The sequence below is a fragment of the Globicephala melas genome, chromosome 1, assembly GCF_963455315.2.
Source record: "Globicephala melas chromosome 1, mGloMel1.2, whole genome shotgun sequence".
Taxonomy (NCBI): Eukaryota; Metazoa; Chordata; class Mammalia; order Artiodactyla; family Delphinidae; genus Globicephala; species Globicephala melas.
Window position 1 is genome coordinate 15,941,117 of NC_083314.1, and position 27,088 is coordinate 15,968,204.

At 35.8% G+C, this 27,088-nt stretch overlaps 1 protein-coding gene across 3 annotated transcripts in view; it reads left to right on the plus strand.

Annotated features, from left to right (window-relative positions):
• The window catches only part of SPATA17 (spermatogenesis associated 17), a 190,897-nt gene that overhangs the window by 83,252 nt on the left and 80,557 nt on the right, over positions 1 to 27,088 (plus strand). The gene's annotated exons all lie outside the window — the stretch shown is intronic.

The following is a 27,088-nucleotide window of genomic DNA, read 5'->3' on the forward strand; positions in this document are numbered from 1 at the left end:
TTCTCCTAGACTTCAAGTCCAGTCTTAGAGTTCTAGCTGAGTCGCATATGCAGATGTCTTCCGACAGGGAGGGGCAAGTGAAGTCCCAGTGGGAGAGGGTGAGAGCTGAGCCTGAATGTCTTCCTTAGAGGCATCCAAAGTTGAAACCATATTAAGTACTGGGCTGGCCATGTAAGTTTGGAAAACAGGCCTCCTGTACCTCTAGCTTCTATTTGGTAGTTGAAATGACAATGATGACTATCGTAATATTTACTTGGATTTGGGTAGCTGAATTGTCTTTATTTAACAGGCAAGGAAACTGAAACTCAGATAATTATGTGACTGGTCATAGGCACAAAACTACTAGTCATAGCTCTGGTATTCAAACTGAGGTCTTTCAACTCTAAATATGCTTAGGTAATAATTTAAAGAGAGTTTTAAAAATAAAAGGTAAAAGTATTTTCACTTTTTATTATAAAATCCATAACAATGTAAATGTTTTAGTCGTTTGATTAGTGGGCTACATTTTACAGATATAGAATTACAGATCAAGGATTCTTTTTAGCAAAACATTTTTTTCAAACTTTAGTTACTAGTAATTTCAATTTTGATGAAACTAAGGGGGGCTATAAATATATCCTGTAATTCTTTAAACCTAGTAATAATTCTTGGGGACAGTGTTTTCTATGATAACTTTGAACTCTCTTTATACTTTGAAACTTAATCTGAGTTCTAATTGTGTGGTTTATACTTAGGATTGGTAGTGTGATAGAGAAAGCAACCTTAAAAATGGTGAAATCAGATTTAACTGAAACATCTGTTAATTCTGTTTTAGCCAGGGTTATTTAGTTATTGGGTGTATAGTGGAATAATTTAGAAAGACCATAAAAACTTGGATGTTTTACTAATAAAAATAATAGCACATATCCACGGAGTGCTTACCATGTGTCAGGGAGTATGATAGATATTTTATATACATTATTTTTTAAAGTATTTTGATTTCATTTCGGTTTTTCATTTAAGTGCCTGGTTTAACAAATTATTTCACAAACGTGACCATGTGACTTGGCTCATGGACCTTAACAAATATTCAAGCAATATTACCATTATGTTTTAGGTATGTTTGTATTAACAATGCAAGCTGTCAGTGCAGTATCTCATTTTTCTCCTGTTTATCCCATGTTGGCTGCTAGTAATATCAGTGTATATAAATTTTAGTTTAGTGATCACTTGTCCCCAGAACTTCCTGGCATCCAATAAAATGTTTCTCTTTTGAGGCGCTATGGTACAGTAGAAAGAGTGTGAACATTTACATCAGTCAGAGCTAAGTTGGCATGCAAGCTCTCTCACTTAGGGTAAGGTATTAGGAGATTACCTAGAATTGTCTGAGCCTCTGTTTCACTCTGCACCTTGAGAGAACATTGTGAGGACTAAATGTAATGTATTTAAAATACTGCCAGGCCCTTAGAGAACATTCAGTAAATGATAACAATCATATTATTAGAATTTAACCTGTCAAGGATAAACTAAGATTCCACACTTTCGTGTTCTTCAATTTGTCTTAGCTGTTGGAAGCATTCATTTTCTCATTTCCTTTCTTTGCTTTTCTTTAGTTATTAAAGAAAATTAGTTAGAAATCTTCATAATGGTGTTGCCTACCCTACATTTCACACCTGGCTTCACAGACCTGAGGGCAATACAGAGGAAATGATGTTTTTAAATCACCTCCCTTGAAGAGGAATATTATTAAAATGTCAGGGGTTTTCATTAGAATCTTGCAAGTTGGTGTATTTTGTCACAGTGGTCTTTAATATTCGATCACAATTAACTAGAGATAAAGGGACAGCCCTTTGAAACTCTGGGCACACTTTTGTTCCTGAGGGAGGCTTTCTTTTTCCTTTCTTTCTTTTCTCCCTCCCTCCCTCCCTCCCTCCCTTCCATCCTTCCTCCCTCCCTTCCTTCCTTCCTTCCTTCCTTTTCTTTCTTTCATGATAAAGTAGAATAGTGGCATCATCCTGGTCTCATCTGTTTACTTTGGTCAGGGGATTGCTTGTACTAACAGGATGGTACTGGAAATTTTAAATGTTTTGTTCCTTATATCCACCAGATTTGCTTTACTTAGCTTTAAATTAGTGCTTTTCATCATGAAATTAAAAAGTTGAATTTTAAAACTGATATTATAGGTACAATTATAAATCAACTTCACCTACACAAAAATATGCAACACTGATATTTACTAAATAGAGTGAATATAAATCTTAACTTTAAAATTCATCAGTTAATTACTTCAAATAACATATTTTTGAGTACCTACAATCTTTCTGCTACTGTGCTAGGACTAGGATCAGGTCATACAAATGTATATTATGCTCCTTAACCACAAGAAGCATTCCATCTAATTTCAGTCTAATGCCAGACAATTTTTGGGGGGGCTGGAAGGAAATTGCCAACTTTCTGTTACAGCTTATATAGACAGTCTCACTGAAATTTACAACCTATATTTATGGTTTTGCTGATTCCATTTACTATTTTATTTTAATAAAAATCTTTAAATACTTTTCCAAACCTAAGCAAGAATCAGAGAATTAAAGATACATATTTCATTTCGAGTACTGTTAATGATTTTTTCAGAATGACTTGGCTATTGAGAAGAAATGAAGCTGCAGTTTTAAAAATATTCTTAAGTCATATGTTTATAGATTAATTGCATTGCTTGATTTTAGAGTTTTGTTTTCAAATTATATTAAATACACATTTAAGTACAAAATAAATGCAAAATATGAATTGATTTATATTGAAAGGCTTGTGTAAGTTTTAACTCTCAATTTGTGCAGATATTTTAAAATTTACTGAAAAACTATTGAAACCTAAGTAATTTTTATAAGAAGTAGATGAGGATGAGAAAAGTTTTCTTGAGCTGCTTGAACGGAATAATTCTAACAGCATTGTTAGACAGGAGAAAAACACTGTTTTATTGGTGATCTCAATAATTTAGGAATGATGTTAATGTAGTTTCTAGAATACTAATTTTCATATTAAATTTTCATAGTTCTAATATAGCTTAATTTAGATGAGTTGAAATAAAACATTAATTCAGACAAATAAATGCATAAGAAAAGGTGGAGAATTTTGTAAGCTAAAATTATGAATATGTGAATTCATGTACAGATAATAAATGAAGTCATGTGTTTTTTAATGTATTAATTTTAGGATGATTATGCTGATATACTGACATACTGACAGCATAGTTTTAAAGTCAGTTTTAAGCCTTTTTTTAGTATAAATCTAATGTACATCTTAAAATCTATTACTAATTTTTAGTGATAATAATTATCTCATTTTTATGCAAGCAAATGTATTAGCATTAATAAGAATTACACAAGTAAATAACTAATATTGCAATGAGTGAATTAATAGACCCCTCAGGGTTTTATTAATTAAAAAGTTCAAGTCATATTAAAGCACCTTTTGTTTGTTTATTTCAATCAGAAAGCTGAACATGGTAACTTATTTGCATAAATAATCAATCACCATTTACTAATAGTAATAAGGTTAATTTGTTGCTACAGACATAATAGGATTAGTCAATTATATTTCCCAGAAAATACTATTTGTTATGCACCCCATCACCTGTAAAACAGGATTGGTTTAGCGCCCTTATTAAATGAACACTTCAAAAAGTCTCTGTCCCTGTAAAAGTTTTGTGAAAACAAAGCTAATTTTAGTTGATTTGAATAAGTAAAATGCACACTCTGCTTCCATTCATAAATTTAATTTATCTTTCTGCAAAGATTGATTATTTAATAGTTATTTATTTTGATTCAGTAACCAGTCAAACTAAATCTAACACATATAGGACATATTCCCTTTGAAGAAAATCTCATTTGCAGATTTGTTTTATTCCAAATAAACAGACTTTCATTCCCTCGTCCTTGTTCTTGGGTAGTAAATTATGTTGTCTGCTCCACCTACTGGCAGATATATGCAAAGGCCTATTGTTGGATTCATTAAAAGATACTGCCTCTGAAATGTTGCCAGAATTTTTAAGTATCCTTCTGGAGATCAGCAAAGTTGCAGATACAAATGTAAAGCTCAAGATCTATTCAGAAAAATTAATATTTAGAAATATAGGTTATTATATAAAATTACACACATTAATAATTTCCCGATTAGTGAAAATGTTACCCTGTTTTTTTAAATTTTAATATGTCAATAAAAAGGATAAATAAATATAAGATATACTTATAACTCAGTATATTAAAACTATGTACATTTTATTTTAGTTATGGAATTTAATAGTTTATACATATTCAAATTAAAACTAAAATGAAAAATTATATAGTTAATTAAAATACATATTTTGTGGAAATATTTTTCATGTCATCTTTATATAATAGATTTTTAATGTTTTTCCTTTAGTGGGTAGTTAAAATTTTCTTATCAACTCTGAGATAACAACTTTCAGTTATTTATGATTCTTTAAAAAGGCTCCATACTCTGATTAATATTGACAAAACTTTATTTTTTAGAGAAACAAATGGCTTCAGCTACTTTGTTTTGAAAATTATATGAAATCCCATTTGTATACAGAAGGACAATCCCTTCATTTTAAAAAGTAAATTTGATATACCAAAAATTAAGTGGTAGTCTGTTGGTATGGACAACATCTTTACAAGATAAATCTTATAAGATGAAAAAACGCAAAAATTAAGAAGTATAGTAAGTCCTCCAAATCATTTATTGCTTTCAACTCTATCTTTCCAGTATCATAAGTGGGAAGTTTCTATGCCTTACATATATTAAGTACTTAATATGTGATTGCTCACTTTTAATTTGAGGTGCTGCAGTAACAGAAGAACTGCAGCCTTTCAGGGTGCACCTGCCTCTGTGTGTTTGTGTGTGTGTGTGATGTGTCTTCATATATATGGTGTATTTGGAAAGTATCTTTGCGGAGTCTTCTCATAAGGCATTGTCCTTAGGCAATGGTGTACCACAGAAATGGTTGGGAAACTCAAGTGTGATATTAAAACATACCCCTATAAAGACTCTCTTGGGTTCATTTTAGACCTCTTGATCATTATAAAACCACTTCTTTCACTTCAAAACATTAATTTTGTTCCTTCCTAGTTTCTAGGATGATCTCTCTCTCTCTCTCTCTCTATCTATCTATCTATCTCTAGGTTTATCATCATCCAGTTATCCTTCTTGAAAGCACCAGGATTCTGATTATGTACTGCTCCTTGAGTTACCTGCAATTCATTGAACTCTCTTTTTATGCTTTCTCTGAAATGGTTTAGTATTATAAGAAACTGATTCTAAGTGAGTTCATGTACAAAGATGGAGAAAAACTAGGGCCTGCATATAAATGAGTGAAACAAGCCAGAACATAATGTAGATTTCTATGGTGCGCTCCTATGAATAGCACAAAGCACTTTTATTTTATTTATCCCCACAATATTCTGTAAAGTAGCAGTTATCTTTCTGGTGACTAAAATTCTATTGTTTGGGACTCATTTTTCCTCTGGACACTTGGAAGATTTATTCTTTCAGGAAGATTATGTAGTGAATAAAGTTCTGACCTATGATCTTTGGATCCATAGTTTAAGAGGCAGGTCCTGAAGTTTGGTCATTTGTTCTTGGTCCCAAGTGAACTATCCATATCACATAATCATCACATAATTTGTTACTATTGGCATTCTCTGTTCAGAAAAGGCCAAGGACTGAACTACCATGGAGAATGAATTAGCTATTAACTTTTACATTTTATTTCTTTCCTCTTTAACCTTATAGTTTTTATTATCCTGTAATATATGAAAGGGATAAAATTATCCATTATCAGTATTCTTTGAAGAGACAGATGAAGTGGTTAAAGAAAATATCTTGTTGTGTCCCCAAAATGAATCCCTTTTCCACACTTCTCTCCTTGCCATCATTTAACAATCATGCATCAAAGAAATAGAGGGAAAAATGCAGACAGAGGCAAAAATAAAATCAAAGTTAATTAAAAGAGAGACCACTTAAGTAGAAAAGTGCCTAGCTACTTTTCTTATTTATATTTTTCTTTTCAATATACTAAATTTTAAAAGTTATTTAAAATTTGTTTTCTTTAGCCAGCACACTGTAAATCTCTCCTATACATGTGACCTGGGGCCGATTCATGTGTTGTGGGGCTTGAAGCTTATACAATTTGGGGATCCACCTTTAAGAAGATAGCATACAAAGTTACAAATACAAGAAAAGGAATATTTTTTATAACGAGCAAAAATCATTTCAGAGAGGGCAGACAGCAGAAGCAGGAAGAACTACAATTCTGCAGGCTGTGGAAGGAAAACCACACTCACAGAAAGACAGACAAAATGAAAAGGTAGAGGACTATGTACCAGATGAAGGAACAAGATAAAACCCCAGAAAAACAACTAAATGAAGTGGAGATAGGCAACCTTCCAGAAAAAGAATTCTGAATAATGATAGTGAAGATGATCCAGGACCTCGGAAAAAGAATGGAGGCAAAGATCGAGAAGATGCAAGAAATATTGAACAAAGACGTAGAAGAATTACAGAACAAACACCTAGAAGAATTAAAGAACAAACAAACAGAGATGAACAGTACAATAACTGAAATGAAAACTACACTAGAAGGAATCAATAGCAGAATAACTGAGGCAGAAGAACGGATAAGTGACCTGGAAGAAAGAATGGTGGAATTCACTGCCACGAACAGAATAAAGAAAAAAGAATGAAAAGAAATGGAGACAGCCTAAGAGGCCTCTGAGACAACATTAAACGCAACAACATTCACATTATAGGGGTCCCAGAAGGAGAAGAGAGAGAGAAAGTACCTGAGAAAATACTTGCAGAGATTATAGTTGAAAACTTCCCTAACATGGGAAAGGAAATAGCCACCCAAGTCCAGGAAGCGCAGAGAGTCCCATACAAGATAAATCTAAGGAGAAACATGCCAAGACATACAGTAATCAAACTGGCAAAAATTAAAGACAAAGAAAAATTATTGAAAGCAGCAAGGAAAAAATGACAAATAACATACAAGGGATCTCCCATAAGGTTAACAGCTGATTTCTCAGCAGAAACCCTACAAGCCAGAAGGGAGTGGCATGACATATTTAAAGTGATGAAAGGGAAGAACCTACAACCAAGATTACTCTACCTGACAAGCATCTCATTCAGATTCAATGGAGAAGTCAAAAGCTTTACAGACAAGCAAAAGCTAAGAGAATTCAGCACCACCAAACCAGCTCTACAACAAACGCTAAAGGAACTTCTCTAAGTGGGAAACACAAGAGGAGAAAAGGACCTACAAAAACAAACCCAAAACAATTAAGAAAATGGTCATAGGAGCATACATACCGATAATTACCTTAAATGTGAATAGATTAAATGCTTCAACCAAAGGACACAGGCTCGGGCTTCCCTGGTGGCGCAGTGGTTGAGAGTCCACCTGCCAATGCAGGGGACACGGGTTCGTGCCCCGGTCCGGGAAGATCCCACATGCTGCAGAGCAGCTGGGCCCGTGAGCCATGGCCACTGAGCCTGCGCGTCCGGAGCCTGTGTTCCACAATGGGAGAGGCCACAACAGTGGGAGGCCCGCATACCGCAAAAAAAAAAAAAAAAAAAAGACACAGGCTCGCTGAAGGAATACAAAAACAAGACCCATATATATGCTGTGTACAAGAGACCCACTTCAGACCTAGGGACGCATATAGACTGAAAGTGAGGGGATGGAAAAACATATTCCATGCAAATGGAAAACAAAAGAAAGCTGAAGTAGCAGTACTCATATCAGATATAATAGACTTTAAAGAATGTTACAAGAGACAAGGAAGGACACTGCATGATGATCAAAGGATCAATCCAAGAAGAAGATACAACAATTATAAATATATGCACCCAACATAGGAGCACCTCAATACATAAGGCAACTGATAACAGAAATAAAAGAGGAAATCGACAGTAACACAGTAATAGTGGGGGACTATACCACCTCACTTACACCAGTGGACAGATCATCCAGACAGAAAATTAATAAGGAAACACAGCTTTAAATGACACAATAGACCAGACAGATTTAATAGATATTTATAGGACACTCCACCCAAAAACAACAGATTACACTTTCTTTTTCACATGCACACAAAATATTCTCCAGGATAGATCACATCCTGGGTCACAAATCAAGCCTTGGTAAATTTAAGAAAATTGAAATCATATCAAGCATCTTTTCCAACTGCAATGCTATGAGATTAGAAATCAATTACAGGGAAAAAATGTAAAAAACACAAACACATGGAGGCTAAACAATACGTTACTAAATAACCAACAGATCACTGAAGAAATCAGAGGAAATCAAAACATACCTAGAGACAAATGACAACAAAAACACAACGATTCAAAACCTATGGGATGCAGCAAAAGCAGTTCTAAGAGGGAAGTTTCTAGCAATACAAGACTACCTCAAGAAACAAGAAAAATCTCAAATAAACCATCTAACCTTACACCTAAAGGAATTAGAGGAAGAAGAACAAACAAAACCCAAAGTTAGTAGAAGGAAAGAAATCATAAAGATCAGAGCAGAAATAAATGAAATAGAAACAAAGAAAACAATAGCAAAGATCAATAAAACTAAAAGCTGGCTCTTTGAGAAGATAAACAAATTGATAAACCTTTAACCAGACTCATCAAGAAAAAGAGGGAGAGGACTTGAATAAAATTAGAAATGAAAAAGGAGAAGTTACAACAGACACTGCAGAAGTACAAAGCATCATAAAAGACTACTACAAACAATTCTATGCCAAAAAAATAAAATGGACAACCTAAAAGAAATGGACAAATTCTTAGAAAAGCACAACCTTCCAAGACTGAATCAGGAAGAAATAGAAAATATGAACAGACCAATCACAAGCACTGAAATTGGAACTGCGATTAAAAATCTTCCAACAAACAAAAGTCCAGGACCAGATGGCTTCACAGGTGAATTCTATCAAACATTTAGAGAAGAGCTAACACCCATCCTTCTCAAACTCTTCCAAAAAATTGCAGAGGAAGGAACACTGCCAAACTCATTGTATGAGGCCACCATCACCCTGATGCCAAAACCAGACAAAGATACTACAAAAAAAGAAAATTACAGACCAATATCACTGATAAATATAGATGCAAAAATCCTCAATAAAATACTAACAAACAGGATCCAACAACACATTAGAAGGATCATACACCATGATCAAGTGGGATTTATCCCAGGGATGCAAGGATTCTTCAATATATGCAAATCAATCAATGTGATACACCATATTAACAAATTGAAGGAGAAAAACCATATGATCATCTCAATAGATGCAGAAAAAGCTTTTGACAAAATTCAACACCCATTTATGATAAAAACACTCCAGAAAGTGGGCATAGAGGGAACCTACCTCAACATAATAAAGACCATATACGACAAACCCACAGCAAACATCATTCTCAATGGTGAAAAACTGAAACCATTTCCTCTAAGATCAGGAAGGAGACAAGGATGTCCACTCTCACCACTATTATTCAACATAGTTTTGGAAGTCTTAGCCGTGGCAATCAGAGAAGAAAAAGAAATAAAAGGAATACAAATTGGAAGAGAAGAAGTAAAATGGTCACTGCAGATGACATGATACTATACATAGAGAATCCTAAAGATGCCACCAGAAAACTACTATAGCTAATCAATGAATTTGGTAAAGTTGCAGGATACAAAATTAATGCACAGAAATCTCTTGCATTCCTATACACTAACAACGAAAGATCAGAAACAGAAATTAAGGAAACAATCCCATTTACTATTGCAACAAAAAGAATAAAATACCTAGGAATAAAACTACCTAAGGAGGTAAAAGACCTGTACTCAGAAAACTATAAGACACTGATGAAAGAAATCAAAGATGACACAGACAGTTGGAGAGATATACCATGTTCTTGGATTGGAAGAATCAATATTGTGAAAATGACTATACTACCTAAAGGAATCTACAGATTCAATGCAATCCCTATCAGATTACCAGTGGCAGTTTTTACAGAACTAGAACAAAAAATCTTAAAATCTGTATGGAGACACAAAAGACCCCCAATGGCCAAAGCAGTCTTGAGGGAAAAAAATGGAGCTGGAGGAATCAGACTCCCTGACTTCAGGCAATACTACAAAGCTACAGTAATCAAGGCAATATGGTACTGGCACAAAAACAGAAATATAGATCAATGGAACTGGAAAGAATGCCCAGAGATAAACCCATGCACCTGTGGTCCACTCATCTATGACAAAGGAGGCAAGGATATACAATGGAGAAAAGACAGTCTCTTCAGTAAGTGGTCCTGGGAAAACTGGACAGCTACATGTAAAAGAATGACATTAGAATACTCCCTAACACCATACACAAAAATAAACTCAAAATGGATTAGAGACCTAAATGTAAGGCTGGGCACTATAAAACTCTTAGAGGAAAACACAGGAAGAACAGTCTTTGACATAAATCACAGCAAGATCCTTTTTGACCCACCTCCTAGATAAATGGAAATAAAAATAAACAAATGGACCTAATGAAACTTCAAAGCTTTTGCAAAGCAAAGGAAACTACAAACAAGATGAAAAGACAACCCTCAGAATGGGAGAAAATATGTGCAAACGAATCAACGGACAAAGGGTTAATCTCCAAATATATAAACAGCTTATGCAGCTCAATATTAGAAAAACAAACAACCCAATCCAAAAATGGGCAGAAGACCTAAGTAGACATTTCTCCAAAGAGGACTTGCAGATGGCCAAGAAGCATGTGAAAAGCTGCTCAACATCACTAATTATTAGAGAAATGCAAATCAAAACTACAGTGAGGTATCATCTCACACCAGTTAGACTGGGCATCATCAGAAAATCTACAAACAACAAATGCTGGAGAGGGTGTGGAGAAAAGGGGACCCTCTTGCACTGTTGGTGGGAATGTAAATTGATACAGCCACTATGGAGAACTGTATGGAGGTTCCTTAAACAACTAAAAGCAGAGTTACCATATGACCCAGTAATCCCACTACTGGGCATATACCCAGAGAAAACCATAATTCAAAAAGACACATGCACCACAATATTCATTGCAGCACTATTTACAATAGCCAGGTCATGGAAGCAATGTAAATGCCCATCAACAGATGAATGGATAAAGAAGATGTGGTACATATATACAATGGAATATTACTCAGCCATAAAAGGGAATGAAATTGGGTCATTTGTAGAGACGTGGATGGATCTGGAGACTGTCATACAGAGTGAAGTAAGTCAGAAAGAGAAAAACAAATATCGTATATTAACGCATATTGGTGGAACCTAGAAAAATGGTACAGATGAACCGGTTTGCAGGGCAGAAGTAGAGACACAGATATAGAGACCAAACCTGTGGACACCGAGGGGGAAAAATGGTGGTGGTAGGATGAATTGCGAGATTGGGATTGACATATATACGCTAATATGTATAAAATAGATAACTAATAAGAATCTGCTGTATAAAAAAAATCATTTCAAACACATTTCAAATGTTAATGTCTGAAAATACCAGAACTCAAAATAGAAAAATACAACGGTAGTTTTATTGACTGCCTGACTGCTCTATAATATGTGTTCTCCATATTTCGGCTTCATACTCTCTGATCACTTCTTTATTTGACAATAATTTTGTTATATTTTCTAGAGTGAGAAGGGAAATTTTATTCACTCTTGTCTCTGGGAATGTTGATCTAAATTTCTCATTACTATAAGAAGTTAAATGATGTATTTCTATTTGCTTATGCTGTATTATTGAGTTCATTTTTGAAAGGGGAGCGAGCCATTTTGTAATGGAAATGATGAGAATCAGATTCTCCATTTATAATTTACACATGTGAAGTTTGGAATGATTTTCCATAGTCCAGATTCTGGCAGTTTGCACCCTCTCTCAAACTCTGTTTCTTTTCCACTACCCACATACTTCCAGAGCCACACCCCTTAGGATGTTTGTATTGCAATGCAGGCTCTAGATCTGCACCTTTATTTGTAACTCCTGGTGAGTCTGCACAGTGGGTGCAGGAATATTCCTGGAAGTTATTCCTACATGGGATTGCTAACAAATTTTAAGTATACTTGGAAGTACCAGAAAAAAATCCATAAATGTATACATAAATCTATACATAAATATATCCAACTAAAATTAAATATATAACTACCTCTGCTTCTTCCTAGCTTGATCTGCAACATGTCCACAGCCACTCTCATACCACCCAACCCAGGTATGACAGAGGATAAGGCAGAGTATAGAGAAACAGTGGAATTAAGTGATATCTTACTTTTGCAAATTTTACGAAAAAAACATAACCACGTGAGCACATTGCCAGGGTCCCTCCCTGTGTCTTGGAAAGGGCCTACCAAAATGAGGGGCCCAAAGGTTACAGTTCATCAATTTCACTGTTATTTCACCTCTGATTGGACTACATTTTTTTTATTTACATCTTTATTGGAGTATAATTGCTTTACAATGGTGTGTTAGTTTCTGCTTTATAGCAAAGTGAATCAGTTATACATATACATATGTTCCCATATCTCTTCCCTCTTGGACTACATTTTTGTACTATGTGCAAACCCTGCTGCTCTGGTTAAATTTGCTCAGATAAGTTTTGACTTTTATTTTAATGTGCTCTAAATAATCATCTGCTTATCAGATACCAAATCCAGCATTCAGACATTTAAATAAACCTTACTATTTTAGTCCTATCTTTAAAATTGAAGCACTTGGTTTTCTTTAGTTCTCTCTCTCTTATTTCTTTTACAGTTTATTTTATAAACTCAGGATCAGTTTACTTCCATACAGTAGACTGGGTAAATTTTTAATGTATTAGGGTATGGAGTAGAGTTTGTTCTCATTAGGTATTAAAAAATAACCTGTATATACATACACATATTTACATGTATGTGTTTATATGTATATGTATGTATATAAACACACAAATGCAGCCTTGTGTAAAATTTCCAATACAGTTTTTTAAAAATAACATTTAAGTAATATTTATTGGGACTATTCTCTAATTACAAACATAAAATGTATTTAGTACCAAAAACTGGTAATACAGAGATAAACACAGAAGAAAATATTTGTTCATATTGGACCATCCAAAAGATAACCACTGTTAAAAATTTGGTATATGTTCTTCCAGTAATTTCATATGCATATGTAGATATATATTATAGAAAACTATATATACAACATAGACATATATATGTTTTTTACTTAAAAATGGTATTCAATTCAGTTTTAATAGAAAAAACTCAAGTCAGAAAAGAATTAGAATAAAATGTATAACAAAAGTAGTTCCCATTTCCTACCTCAATGTAAAATGTTCCTCCATTTAAATATTTTAAATTGCATTGTATATAAACATTTTACACAAAAAATAATTGACAGCTAACTATTACATACTTATTTCTATTGGTTTTGTATACGTTAATGTTGCTGGTAAGTTAATTGCAATCAATCCTATCAATTTCTTCATTGATTAGAGAAGACAGAGTTTTGAGGGGTTCCTTTTGATATCAGTAATTTTATTAATAATATAATGGGGCTTCCCTGGTGGCACAGTGGTTGAGAGTCAGCCGGCTGATGCAGGGGACATGGGTTCGTGCCCCGGTCCGGGAAGATCCCACATGCCGCGGAGCGGCTGGGCCCGTGAGCCATGGCCGCTGAGCCTGCGCGTCCAGAGCCTGTGCTCCGCAACGGGAGAGGCCACAAGAGTGAGAGGCCCGCATACCGCAAAAAAAAAAAAAAAAAAAAAATGAAATCCAAAGCCTAGAAATACAAGGAAGTTATACCATTGCTCTAACTAGATCTGATGAAATAATTGGGTCTGTAATACTTTGTAGATTTAAAGATCTATTCCTATTATTATGATTACTTTTCTATTTTCAGGACATTTCAGAAATACTTTAGATTGAGACCAATTCTAAGTTAGATGCTATTATAACTGATGCACAATGAAGAGGTGGAGTTTGTCAGCTCATGGTTCAACCTAGCTCTTCTGTGAGTTGAGAAGAATAATTTTATATAGATAAGCCCTGCTCTCTCTATATCCTTGATGCTTAATTCACTCTTCTGGATTGGAAAACTTCAGAAATCTTTCAACTGAGTAACTGGTGGCCAAATTTTAAAATCTCAGGCTTTGGTATAATTCATCTCCTTTCTTCCCTTCTCTTTCCTCCTTTAATCTTCCTCTACACCTCTTTTCCCAACCCTTGCATCCTATAATCAAACACACTTAGTATTAAAACTAGGGACATAGGGAGAGCAATTATACTTTCAAATGTTTCCTTAAAATGAACTCTTAACTAAGTCAGTGGTTAAGATACTGAATCATTTTCTAATGTAGCTGATTTGGTCATTAAGACCACTATTAAGAGCATGAGTATTTCCTAACTTTTGAGTTTAATTTAAGGTATAGTCCCAACACAAGAAATCATCTATGACCTTAAGATTTTATGCAATATAAATTAGGTAAATATTTTAAACGACATAGAAATTTTCCTCAATATTTTATGTATTTATTATAGTCACAAAAGAAACAACCAAAGAGGAATTACAATTGTTAATTTTAAAATATATATAAAATTAGTTTCCTTTTGGTGTGACAAGCATAATTTTAAGTATTTTAGTATGAAGTGGCAAGTTTTCTGTGTAACTAATAGTCTTGTCAATTGCCATTTCTATCTACTGTATCTTTTGACAGTTGGAAGTATTTCAGTCAAAACTGACTTATGTTATCCACACAGTATCACAACAGACAGTAAAATAAAGGATGAGAAAATGGAAGGAAGGTGTGCAGAAGAGAGGAAAGGGAAAGGATTTATGTTTAAATCTTAATCTGTGAATATCTCTTGGACCTAAAATAAATAAGCTGCATGTCTTAACAGCTATCATTGTACTGAAAGGAAAGATTTACCCAAAGGATATAATCTTCCTTAGTTTAGAGAAAAATTATGGTTTCAAGATGCTTAGTTTGTTAGTCTCCTTAATGAGTTGAATTTCAATTTTTTTTTCTTAAATTTATTTGGCTTTATTTTCCATTTACTTTTAAATTAAACCATGTATATATACATATGCATATAATTTCAGTTCTAATATCTCATTGAAATAAACTGTAATCATTAGGATAATATAATTTTGTTGTACTCCTATTAATTATTTATATTTATGTACATAAGTTAACTTATGATCATCTGTATTACTCTTGAACTCACACCATTGAAATGATTCAATTTATCTTACCTGTATTCTTAATTATGTAGCCATACCGAAATCAACTTCTCTGTCAACTATTATCAGAACGCTAAAATTATTGTTGAGCTTTCCCTGACCTTCCAAGGCAGAGTTGTTCCTTTTTTTCTCCCTCTATGTTTTAATATAACATTTACCATTGGTATTATGGTTACACCTACTTCGGCCTAATGTAGGTGAATTCATAAAAGAAAGCAATCATGTCGTGTTAATATCCCTAATACCAAAGTAGGCTCATAAGTAATATCAATTGACTAATAGATGAATGGTATATACACACGTCCTAATTCTGATTTGTAGTAATTTTAGATTCAAAATAAGAAAGGAAGCTTTTATTCCAATCTCAAATATTCACTAGTTCTTCTTTGCATTAAAAAAAACTATTAAAAAAATTTTTAAAGCTATAATAATTTTTAGTAACTGATCTCTATATTGCTAAAATATATTTGATGTTGCTTTTAAAAGGGCAAATCTTATATACAATGAAAAGGCGTAGGGGAAGCTAACAATTTTAAAGGCTCCTTATGTCCCAAATCAAACCAGGTTACACAGGTCGATAGGGTGGAGCTGAAATTCAAACTCAGATCTGGCTGTCTTCGAAACCATGCTTTCTCTTTATGGTATGGTTCGAAGGGGCCTGAGAAAGGTCCTATCTCAAGAATATTTTCCTGGATGATGGCTGAAATCATATCTTTAAAGTTCTGTTTATTTGAAGGTATCTAGTAGACAACATATTCAGCATCATTAGCCTTTAATCCCTGTGTGAATTAGCTCATCAGTTCCTTTAGACATCAGGAGGTAGAAGGCATAAGTCTAATATGCAAGACCCTCTCACAGGAAGGCAAGCAAGCCTTCATGGGCACTTCTGGGCAGCTTTTAGGCAATGTGTTCGCCTTGTTAGGAAAAGAGAGGAGTCAGGCTGGGTACTTGTCATCTATTAAGTATTTTCACCTTTGAGGCATCAGCTGAAATTTTGAAACAACAGAATCCTGTTCAACACGGAGTTACACATTGTTTTGTGATCATATTATTTGAGATCAAGAGATAGCTATAAGAACACAAATGTCTGTGACATCTCACTCTTGATCTAACGAGTAATGTTTCTTTCAATTAATGAATGCTCATGTCAATGAAAGAAGTGGGCTTGATCTGTCCCAAATGATAAGATGGAAGCTTTATCTATTGGTATGTTCAGCACTATCTGAGATGTCCATATAGTTAATGGCAAAAGTGAGGCACGATGTTTGCCGAAGCACCGTTACGGAATAGTCAGGGCGGAAACTTGGTTGGGAAGGGAAAGGTGATAAAGAGCCCAATACCTAAACCCACTTCTCCCTGCCCGAGTTCAGAACAAGTTGAGAGAGAGATAGATGGAGATCAACAGTATTAGTTTTATTAGCAATGAGAGCTGTATTGGAAGTTTGCATCTGAAGCAATAATAAACTTGCTTCTACTTAATTTTATAATTAAATCTTCTTCCCCGTCATAAGCAAAGCAGGAAAACTGAGTCCATCCTTGTGAATCTTAAAGCAAGTGGAAGTAAAGGATATGTGCTTTCCCATAGACAGGCTGACTTTCAAGAAATGGGAGGAAGGGGCTAAACTAGGCTGGACCAGCTCCTTTCCTGGTGTGCCAAACTGAGAGCTCACTCCTTGTTCCTTGATACAGTGAAGGGCAGAGGGAGGCCAATGGAAACGTGAGGAATAGGAAATATGTACTCCCACTGATTAGATTTATAGGCGTGATGAGGAAGCAGGGTTACAGGAAGGTTTTCATAAAAGTAGAAACTCGTACCTGTTCACAGAAGAGCGACTTGCAGCAGAAAGCTTGAAAAGACGCGAGAGATGAAATAACTAAATAAGCGTGGACCTGGAAAAGGTGGGAGCGGATGTGATGATGAGCATAAAGGTGTAGGCTGAAAGAGACAGAAGGAGAATTTTGCCTCATAAGTCAGGAAGGAATAAAACAAGTGTAGGATTGTATATGGATACTTGTATAGCAATGGTTGGAGGTTGAAGTAATTGCTGTTTGAGGACTTCAGTGTCCTGATTGATCTTCTAAAATAAACCTGAGAAGAAGCATAGGCAGAGGGCTGTTTAGGGGCTCGGAGGGACTAGGTAGATTTGAAGTCCACAAATATATAGTATCTCCAGCCCGCCTGGTTATATGGTTTATTCCAGCAGTTAACAGTAGCCTGAGCTTGTGAGCATGCAGAATAACGGTAACAAGAGCTAACATTCATTGGAGGCTTACTGTGAGCCAAGTGTTCTCCTGATTCCCTTACATGAATTACCTCTCTTCATTCTCGTATACCACCCTATAAGGCAGACAGTTATCCCCAATTCATTGATGCTGCACAAAGAGATTCAGTAAGGACCCAAGGTCAGTGTTAGTATGTGATGGTCTAGACCAGAACTCATAGTCACAATGAGTACATGATACTACCTCTTTAAAAAAAAATAGCATTTATTGAGTGCTTTCTTTGTATCAGGCACTGTTCAAAGTGCTTTAGCTGTATTCATGTGTTTAAACTTATACATGACCTGATGAGATAGTTCTGCTATTTCAGAGGACATACCCATGTTGCTGTGAGGTTAAGTAATATAGGCTAAGATCAGAGAGGAAATAAGAGGCAGAGTTGGGAATTCAGATTTAACTAATTAACCACTAAGTTATACTGTGCAGTTGAATGGATTCTGGTTTGAGGCATGGCCATGTAGATATGACAGGATGGTGGATGTTAGGGACTTGAGTCATTAAAATAATCAACCATGTGACTCATATTAGTAGGAGAAAAAGTGAGGGCAAAAAGGAGACAATAGATTAGGAACAACTTGCGGGATCCCTGGACTTGAGATCTTTAGGGAATCAATCTTATGGTCAGTAAAAATAAGAATGTGAGAACGAGTAGACTAGAAAGTTAAGAGGGTGAGATATTGGTGTCTAAGCTTACTGAATTATTAACACAGAGCAGGTCTGTACAACGGGTTTTTGTAGAGTGTGGCTAACACTGTGTAAGGGTGAAGGTCGGTGAAGGTGAAGGAGTCAAAGAACTATGAAGATAAACTATTGGAATGGTTGCCCATCTGTATATGAAATCACCTAAAATTATGCCAGAACACATAGTCGAAGGAAAGCCTGAACCACGGTGCCAAAGGCTGTCATGAATACAGGGAGAATGACCAGCAAGTCTGGGACATAAGGAGGGAGAAAAAAGAGATATTCAGACCGCAAGAAAGTAGATTTGACAGTGGTTTGAAAGTGACATTGGAGAAATGAGATGATGCAAATCTCTCCCTGGTCACTATGATACAGGGCAATACTGAAATGTTTTGCTCAGTAAGGCAGCAAAGGAAGTGGTGCTCTCGAGGAGAAGGCAGCTTCAATTGTAATAAAAAATGGTAGAGAATGTATTTATTGAAAAGCTTGAGGGCATAGGGAAGTGGGTTAGCATAGACTGGAGACGGGATCCACAGGGCAAGGCAGAAAGAATTATAGGCAAGGGAATCAGGAGTGTTGGGAAAAGTAACAGGGTTTTGAGGATGAGTATACCAGAAAATGTAAAGGAGAGCTGTGATTAATTTAGCAAAAATTTATTTGGGCATAATCAATTTGACCAAAAAACAAATAGACAAATAGTTGCTTGATCCAGCTATCTCCTGTTACGGGGAAATTTAAGTTGCTGTGCTTATGTTTTAATTTCAGTTAGCACAGTGATATTATAGACTGGAAGTGAATTATGGATTAAAAAGTACAAGGGCAGTACTATTTCCTCAAATCTTGAAAAAAAAATCACATACAAAGTTGTAAAACAACCCAGTAGTACACCCATAAAAGTAGAGACTAGACTATTATTCGTTTTAGACCAGATCAGTTTTTTTCATCAAAATATTAATTGGCCAACTTCTTTTGAAAAAATTACTTTTCTGCTAATTATTTTGTGGCCAAATTATGTTACCACTGGAGGGGCTTACAGTTTAAGTAGTAATAAAAGATAGTAGGGTTGTAAAGCATATTGGATGGGATTTTCCAGGCTCCCTACCATCGAGGAGACCAGAGCAAAATAGGAAAGCAAAAAAGATAACATAAAGAAGTTAAAATAAAATTTTTATTGGAGATGACATACAGAAAAGTAAAAAAATCCTAATCACCCAGTTCAGTTGTCACAAAGTGGCAAGTATAATCTGTACCTAATAGGTACTAATTAATAGTTTCCATACGAGAAGCCACAGGTCTTCAGAACAAAACTACGCGAGAGCACAGTGATCTGAAAATGCGGTGGTCTTTAGGATATGGACACAAGACTGTAGCCAACCAGATTAAGGCAACATAGCATTCCATGCCCACGAGGCAGTCAGTCCTATACTTCGATACAATTTAAAATGACTTTCTCTTGTTTGCTTAAAAAAATCCTTCTTCAAAGACTCGTGGGATAGCAGTTTTTTGCAGAGCCCCATAGAACACTGGGAATAAAGTGTGACAAATGCTCCATGCCACTGGTACCTTTTCTTTAACGAAAGAAAATTTTCATTTACTTGCCTGTTTCTATAATGCCAAGTATTTTTCTTTTAGCAACTAATTGTCTTGGAAGTCATCTTTTAAACCCAAACTATGGAATCATTTTCAAATCAAATCATCTGTAGAAGAACCAAGCAAGGGAAAACACTAGGTTTCCAGAGGGAGTAGAAAACAGGTGTATAATGGAAGGTTTCTAGGGGGATGGTGGTCATAAAAACATCCTTCATAAAAACATGTTTCTTCTATTTTCCTTAGGGGATTCAGGCTTCCTTTGTGTGTATGATGAGCCGGTTCAGAATGTATGGAAATCGTATATCAGAGGAATCACAATAGGGAGTTTTCAGATCACTGTGAATGGAGTTTCCACTTCCACGGCTCTACTGAGAATAACTCTTGATCGGGTCACCCAGGAATCTCCGAATTATAAATTCATGTGACCTCTCAGAGGTCTGCACACTGCTCACCACACCCGTGATCTTGTAACCTTCTTTGGCCTTAGTGACACTATAGTCAGCTTTTCCTCCCACTCTTTGGTCATTTCTTCTCACTTTTCTTCAATAATTCTTGTGTATCTTGTTTACTCTGTCATATGAGTGCATATATAGTTTTTTTAAATATCAAATTTATTTAAGTTTCTGTTCCTTTGTACATCGTCTTGTTTTCTGGGAATGTCTTTCCTCACTTTACACACCAAACAAATCCCTTTTCCTCTTTCATGATCCGGCTCAAACACCAGACATCTTATGCCCACAGAATGCACTACTCCCAGGATGGCTATCTCTCCATGTCAATACTAATTTCAGTATTTTATAATTATTTATAAAGGCTGTGACTCAAATGGAAAGACAGAAAGCAAAGCCAAAGCTGGAGAGACTGCTAAGGTAGCAGACAAAAGAGAAGGTAAAGGAAGCCACACTGGTGGTGGGTAGATGGGGTTTACTGCAGGTTGGGGAAAGGAGAAGGTCTAGAGAAATTACGTAAGTGGGAAAACAAGCCACTTGCATCCAGCTCTTGCAGGGATCAGTAAAAGACTGACCTGACATTTACAGATAAAGAGAGAAAGGAATTGTTTAATGGGGACGATTTCCCAGAAAATCTTTTACATGAAATCTTTCTCAGAAATTCTTTCAAAATGCAATATGGTTAAAGGGAAATCCTGACTGGGGAAAGACAACAAAATATTCTTTCAGTCCCAAGATTTTTTGAGTCATCATGATATTGCTATATTTTGGAAGCCTCAAACCAGCCTCCACTTCTTTTTTCTTCCTCACATTCAATGGATTACAATATGATTTCTGCCACAAGCACAGAATCTGCTTCTGCAGAGGTCACCTGTCACCCTCTAATTACCATTCCAGGTGTACAGTGTCTGTCCTTATGCTGTTCCACCCTCCCTGACATCTGACCCCGGTGACCTCCTCCATGAAACCACCTTCTCCCTGATGTCCTGCCCCCACCCCCACCCTGCTGTTCGCTCTTTCCATTGACCTTCACTTCGTGAGCTTCCCTTCTCCCATTTACTTCCTATATACATATCCCTAAGACTTCTTAGAAAAAAGTCCCTCAGTCTCTAGTCTCCCCTTCAGTGACTCCATCCATTTTCACACCTTCAGCCATTTTTATTCAGAAAATGCTCCGGTTGCTAGCTATGACCTCTTTCCTAAGTTCCAGACTGCTCCGACAACGCCACACTGGACCTTTCAACCTGAATGCTTTGTGGGAGGCTCAGTCCTAACATCCCCCAAACAGAGATGAACATTCCCACATAACTGCTCTTCTTGTGAACTCTTGCTGGGGTTCTAAAGGCAAGATTTTCTGTAACTCCACACTCCCTTATATTCGTCGTCTTCTTTTTTTTAAACATCTTTATTGGAGTATAATTGCTTTACAATGGTGTGTTAGTTTCTGCTTTATAACAAAGTGAATCAGCTACACATATACATGTATCCCCATGTCTCCTCCCTCTTGCGTCTCCCTCCCACCCTCCCTGTCCCACCCCTCTAGGTGGTCACAAAGCACCGAGCTGATCTCCCTGTGCTATGCGGCTGCTTCCCACTAGCGATCTATTTTACATCTGGTAGTGTACCTTATATCTTGATTAACCTATTATCCATGTCTTTTGATTCTGTTTCTATAAAATACTCCCTTTCCATGTCATTATTCTATTTCCACTGGTCTTTCTTCTTACTTCTGAATAAACAGGCTTTGCTTCCTTTTACAGCCTTCTGGTCTTGTATCACTTATTCAGATAAACATGGATTGATTGTCTACTCTGAGCCAGGTATTGAGATGGGTAATAAGTCAGGATTCTCAGCTCTTCTTTAAAAACAAAACTAAGCTAATGCCTAGACACGTGCTTCAAAGATTCCACCTGAGTTGATCTAGGGTGGAGCTTGGACATAGTAGTTTTCAAGTTGCCCAAATGAACTTACTGTGTAGCCAGAGTTGAGAACTACAAACTTAAGTATATAAACGTCAGGAAAATGGGCGTTATTCTTACCCTGATGGAGCTTAAATTCTAGTTGGGGAGGTAGACATTAAAGAACAAATAGTCATATATGTGAATAACTTAAAGTGATAAGTGCCATGAAGAAAATGAACAGGGAACTTTGGGGGAAATAATATAGTAGGACAATGTGTACGGGTTCACAAAAGGTCTTTCTAAAGGAGCGGTATTTAATGTGAAGCTTTAAGGATGCATATAATTTGGCCAGGCAAGTAAGCAGATGGAAAAAACATTTTTGATGAATTTGAGTCATGGAAGAGCCTGGCATGTTTTGAGGAAATGAAAGAAAGCCAATGTGGATGGTGTGTAGTGACGGATGGTTAGAGTGGCTTAAATGAGATTGGAACAGAACAAAGGACTTTGTTAAGAACTTGTTAGGTTTTCTTAGGTGCATTGAAAAACGATAAAGTCTTTTTCTTTTTAAGATTTTTTTTGATGTGGACCATTTTTAAAGTGTTTATTGAATTTGTTACAATGTTGCTTCTATTTTATGTTTTGGTTGTTTGGCCATGAGGTATGTGGGATCTCATCTCCCCCGACCAGGGATCGAACCCACACCCCCTGCATTGGAAGGCGAAGTCTTAATCACCGGACGGCCAGGGAAGTCCCCATTTATAGTCTTTTAGGGACCAAAACCATTTTTTTATTTGTAGTTATTATTCTGGCTTCCCTGTAGAGGGTAAGAGGGGTTCAAAGCAGAGCAGATGGAGGGGGACTAAATACAAGTTTGAAGCTTGTTTTAGGGTAGTTTTAGGTTCGCAGCAAAATGGAGTGGAAGGTCTAGAGATTTCCATGTACCTCATGCCTCTGTACATTTCTTTATCTAGATTTGCCTCTTCTGGACAGTTTACATCAATGGAATTATGCAATATGTGGTATTGCATCTAACTTATTTAGCATAATGTTTTTGAGATTCTTCCATGTTATAGTATATGTAAGTATTTCATTTTATTGTTGAATAGTGTTCCACTCTATGGGTAACTGCATTCTGTTAATTTATTAACCTGTTGATAAACATTTGGATTACATCGAACTTTTGGCATCTGTGAATAATGCCACTATAAACATTTGCATGCAAGTCTTTGTGTGGACATATATTTTCATCTCTCTTGTATCAATTCCCAGGAATGGGATTGTTGTGTTATATGTTAAACATGTGTTTAACTTTTTTAAGATAGGCTGTTTTCTGAGTAATGTTAGGTTCACAGCAAACTTGAGCGGGAAGTTGCCATATAAAGTCAGTCCTGCATATCCTCAGATTCTGCATCCGTGGATTCAACCAACCATGGATTCAAATATTCAAAGAAAAAAAACCCAGAAAGTTCGAAAAAGCAAAACTTGAATTTGCTGTGCATAGGCAACTGTTCACACAGCATTTACATTGCGTTAGGTATTATAGGTAATCTAGAGATGATTTAAAGTATTGGGGTGTGTGTGAAGATTATATGCAAATACTACATTTTCTATAAGGGATTTGAGCATCCTCGGATGCTGGTATCTGCGGGTTTGGTGGGGGGCATCTTGGAACCAACCCCCTGAGGATGCCAAGGGACGACTGTACTGTCTACACCCCTCCCACATCATTACCACCCAAAGTCCATAGCTTATATGAGGGTTCACTCTGGGTGAAATGTTACACCCTACTCTCATCTTGCTTGTATGGTTTCTGAGGAACAGTTGGATGTAATTCTTATCTTTCCTTCTTTATAAGTGAGGTGTTTATCCCCTCTGCTTCTTACAAGATTTTTTATCTTTGATTTCTTGAAGTTTGAATATGATATGCCTAGGTGTAGGGGTTTTTTTCATTTTGTTTTGCTTTGCTTTGCTTTTTTTCATTTTGTTTTTGCTCTTTCATTTTGTTTCATTTTGTTTGCTTTGCATTTATCTTGCTTGGTGTTCTCTGAGCTTCTTGGATCTGTGATTTGGTGCCTGACGTTAATTTGGGGGAAATCCTCAGTCATTGTTACTTCAAATAATTCTCCTATTCCTTTCTTTCTTGCTTCTTCTTCTGGTTTTCCCATTATGTGTATGGTAGACCTTCTGTAGTTGTCCCACCATTCTAGGACATTCTGTTACATTTTTGTCAGACTTCTTTTGCTTTGCTTTGCTTTTCCATTTTGGACATTTCTGTTGATATATCCTTTCCTCAGCCATGTCTGGTCTCCAAATAAATCCAAGAAAGACATTCTTCATTTCTGTTACAATGTTTTTGATCTCTGACATTTCTTTTTGATTTCTGCTTAGAATTTCCATGTCTCTGCTGTCATTGCCCATCCATTCTTGCATGCTGTCTACTTTATCTGTTAGATGCCTTATCTTATTAATCATTGTTATTTTGAATTCCAGGTCTGATAATTCCAATACCCCTGCCGTATCAGAGTCTAGTTCTGATGCTTGCTCTGTCTCTTTCAACTGTGTTTTTTGCCTAGGTTTCCACTGGGTCTGTTTCTATACGCTTCGTGCACCAGTAGGGCCTGCTTCAGACTTTTACCTTCTAAAGGAGAATGTGAACATCAACAGATCACATCATATGTAGAATTAAGTGCAATCTTGCAACCTTCTAGAATTTGGCCTCAATTTATCTTCACAAACTCATTTCTGACTATAGCTTCATGCTTAAACTGGCCAAAGTGATGTTCACTGAACAGTGGCCTATGTTTTCCCACAAATATGTCTTTGATTTTACCCTTCCCTTAGCCTGGACTACCTTTCTTCCTTTTATTATTGCCAAAATTTGGGCTTCCCTGGTGGCACAGTGGTTGAGAGACCGCCTGCCGACGCAGGGGACACGGGTTCGTGCCCCGGTCCGGGAGGATCCCACATGCCGCGGAGCCGCTGGTCCTGTGAGCCACGGCCGCTGAGCCTGCGCGTCCAGAGCAAGACAATTATTGCCAAAATTCTACCCATCTTTAGAACAAATTCAAATACTTTTTCCACACGGTTTTCTAAAGGGTATATATCTTTACCATAACTTTTGGTGTATACTTCTTTTAAACAGTTACTAAAGGACACTTACTACAGGCTGGTTGTGTTATTGTCAGTCATAAAATCATTCTCCCCATGCCCCCTCCGAGAACGGCTTGATGGGAGTGATCACTTTTTATTTATCTCTGTACCCACCTTAGATCCAGCAAAGTGTTTCTAAGTTAGAAGATGCTCAATATTTATGGAATTAAATTAGTATATGGAGAATGGTATCTTATTTAAATTTCTTCATTTTAATCAACATTTCGTGAGAATATTTTAACATATAATAATGATTAGGATATCCGAATGGTTTATAAAAATCATTTGTTAACCTAATAAAGCTGGCTATATCTGGGGGCTCTGCATTTAACGTACCCCCTCTATAATTTGACTGAAGACATTTAAACATATTATTTCTTAATGGAGTGAAAGACGAGAAAAAGCATTTGTAGTTTAAAAAAAAAACAAAACTCTTGCCTTAGATAGATAAGAACCATACCAAATAAATCCTTTGTGAATCCCTAATGTTTCCATGAAATTATTATTCCTTCTGGGATGCTGTATCTGAGGGTTAACATGACTGTTGTCTGTATCTGAGAAATGACCATGTTTCCTTTTAGTTCTCAGCAAGAGTAATTGGATGTAGACTATCTTACTAAACGCTGGCCTGTGACAGTGTGTTAACACTCTGTCTCCTAACGGCAGGGCAATTATTTGCGGAGTGGGATTTTTATAAATCCCCTGGCACTAGTATGTCCCGATAATTATGATGAAGAGCATTGGTCAGTGTTGATTCAGCAGTCCCCACCCCGGCAAATATTTCATTCGCAGTTCCCTGGCCCACTTCCACTTTTCTAGTTATTAGAGACCTTTACTACTCTTCTGTGCTTGCCTAGTGTCTTATATTTTAAAAGCATTTTTTACTAAAACTTAGAACTCAAACATATTTTAGACAGCCCGCCATTTAGAATTGTTCATCTCTCATGATATTCACAAAATCTGGTTCATGGAGCAAGAAAATACTTCTTTAAAATCTTTTTTTTAATTGAAGTATAGTAAAATTTACAATGTTGTGTTAGTTTCAAGGGTACAACAAAGTGATTCAGTTATACATATTATTTTCCATTATAGGTTATTTTAAGATATTGAAGGGAAAGATACTCATTATTTTATAATCACTTATAAGGGAAAATAATCTGAAAAAGAATATATATATAACTGAATCACTTTGCTGTACACCTGAAACTAACACAACATTGTAAATCAACTATACTTCAATAAAAAAATTTTTTTAAAAAATTGAGTATAGTTCCCTGTGCTATACAGTAGTTCCTCGTTGTTCACCTATTTAATGTATAGTAATGTGTATTTGAAGAAAATACTTTTTGCTGTGTTATTGTCATTTGCAAAAGTAAAACTTGAATTCTCCCACGTACCCTGTAGAGTTCTTCATTCCTAGAATAAGCAGTTACTTTGAAATCATGAGAAATTACTGTTTCTAATCTGATAAAATCTGAAATTGAAGCACTAGTAATCATGCTATGGGAATTATAGGCGTACCTGGTCAAATTCTTTTTATTTTACAGAAACTCGTTTTAAAAGTAAACCTCAATAACAAAGAGAAGAGAAAAAATTAGACTTTGGCTTCCCGCAGGCAATTACAAAATAAAGGTCAGTGTATGAGTGGAAAATGACGATAAAAACATTCTTCATGAAATACAGCAGTAGATGCTCCAAATATAACAAGTATATCCATTTGTTTTCAAGTCAACTGCATTTTTTAAAGTACTTG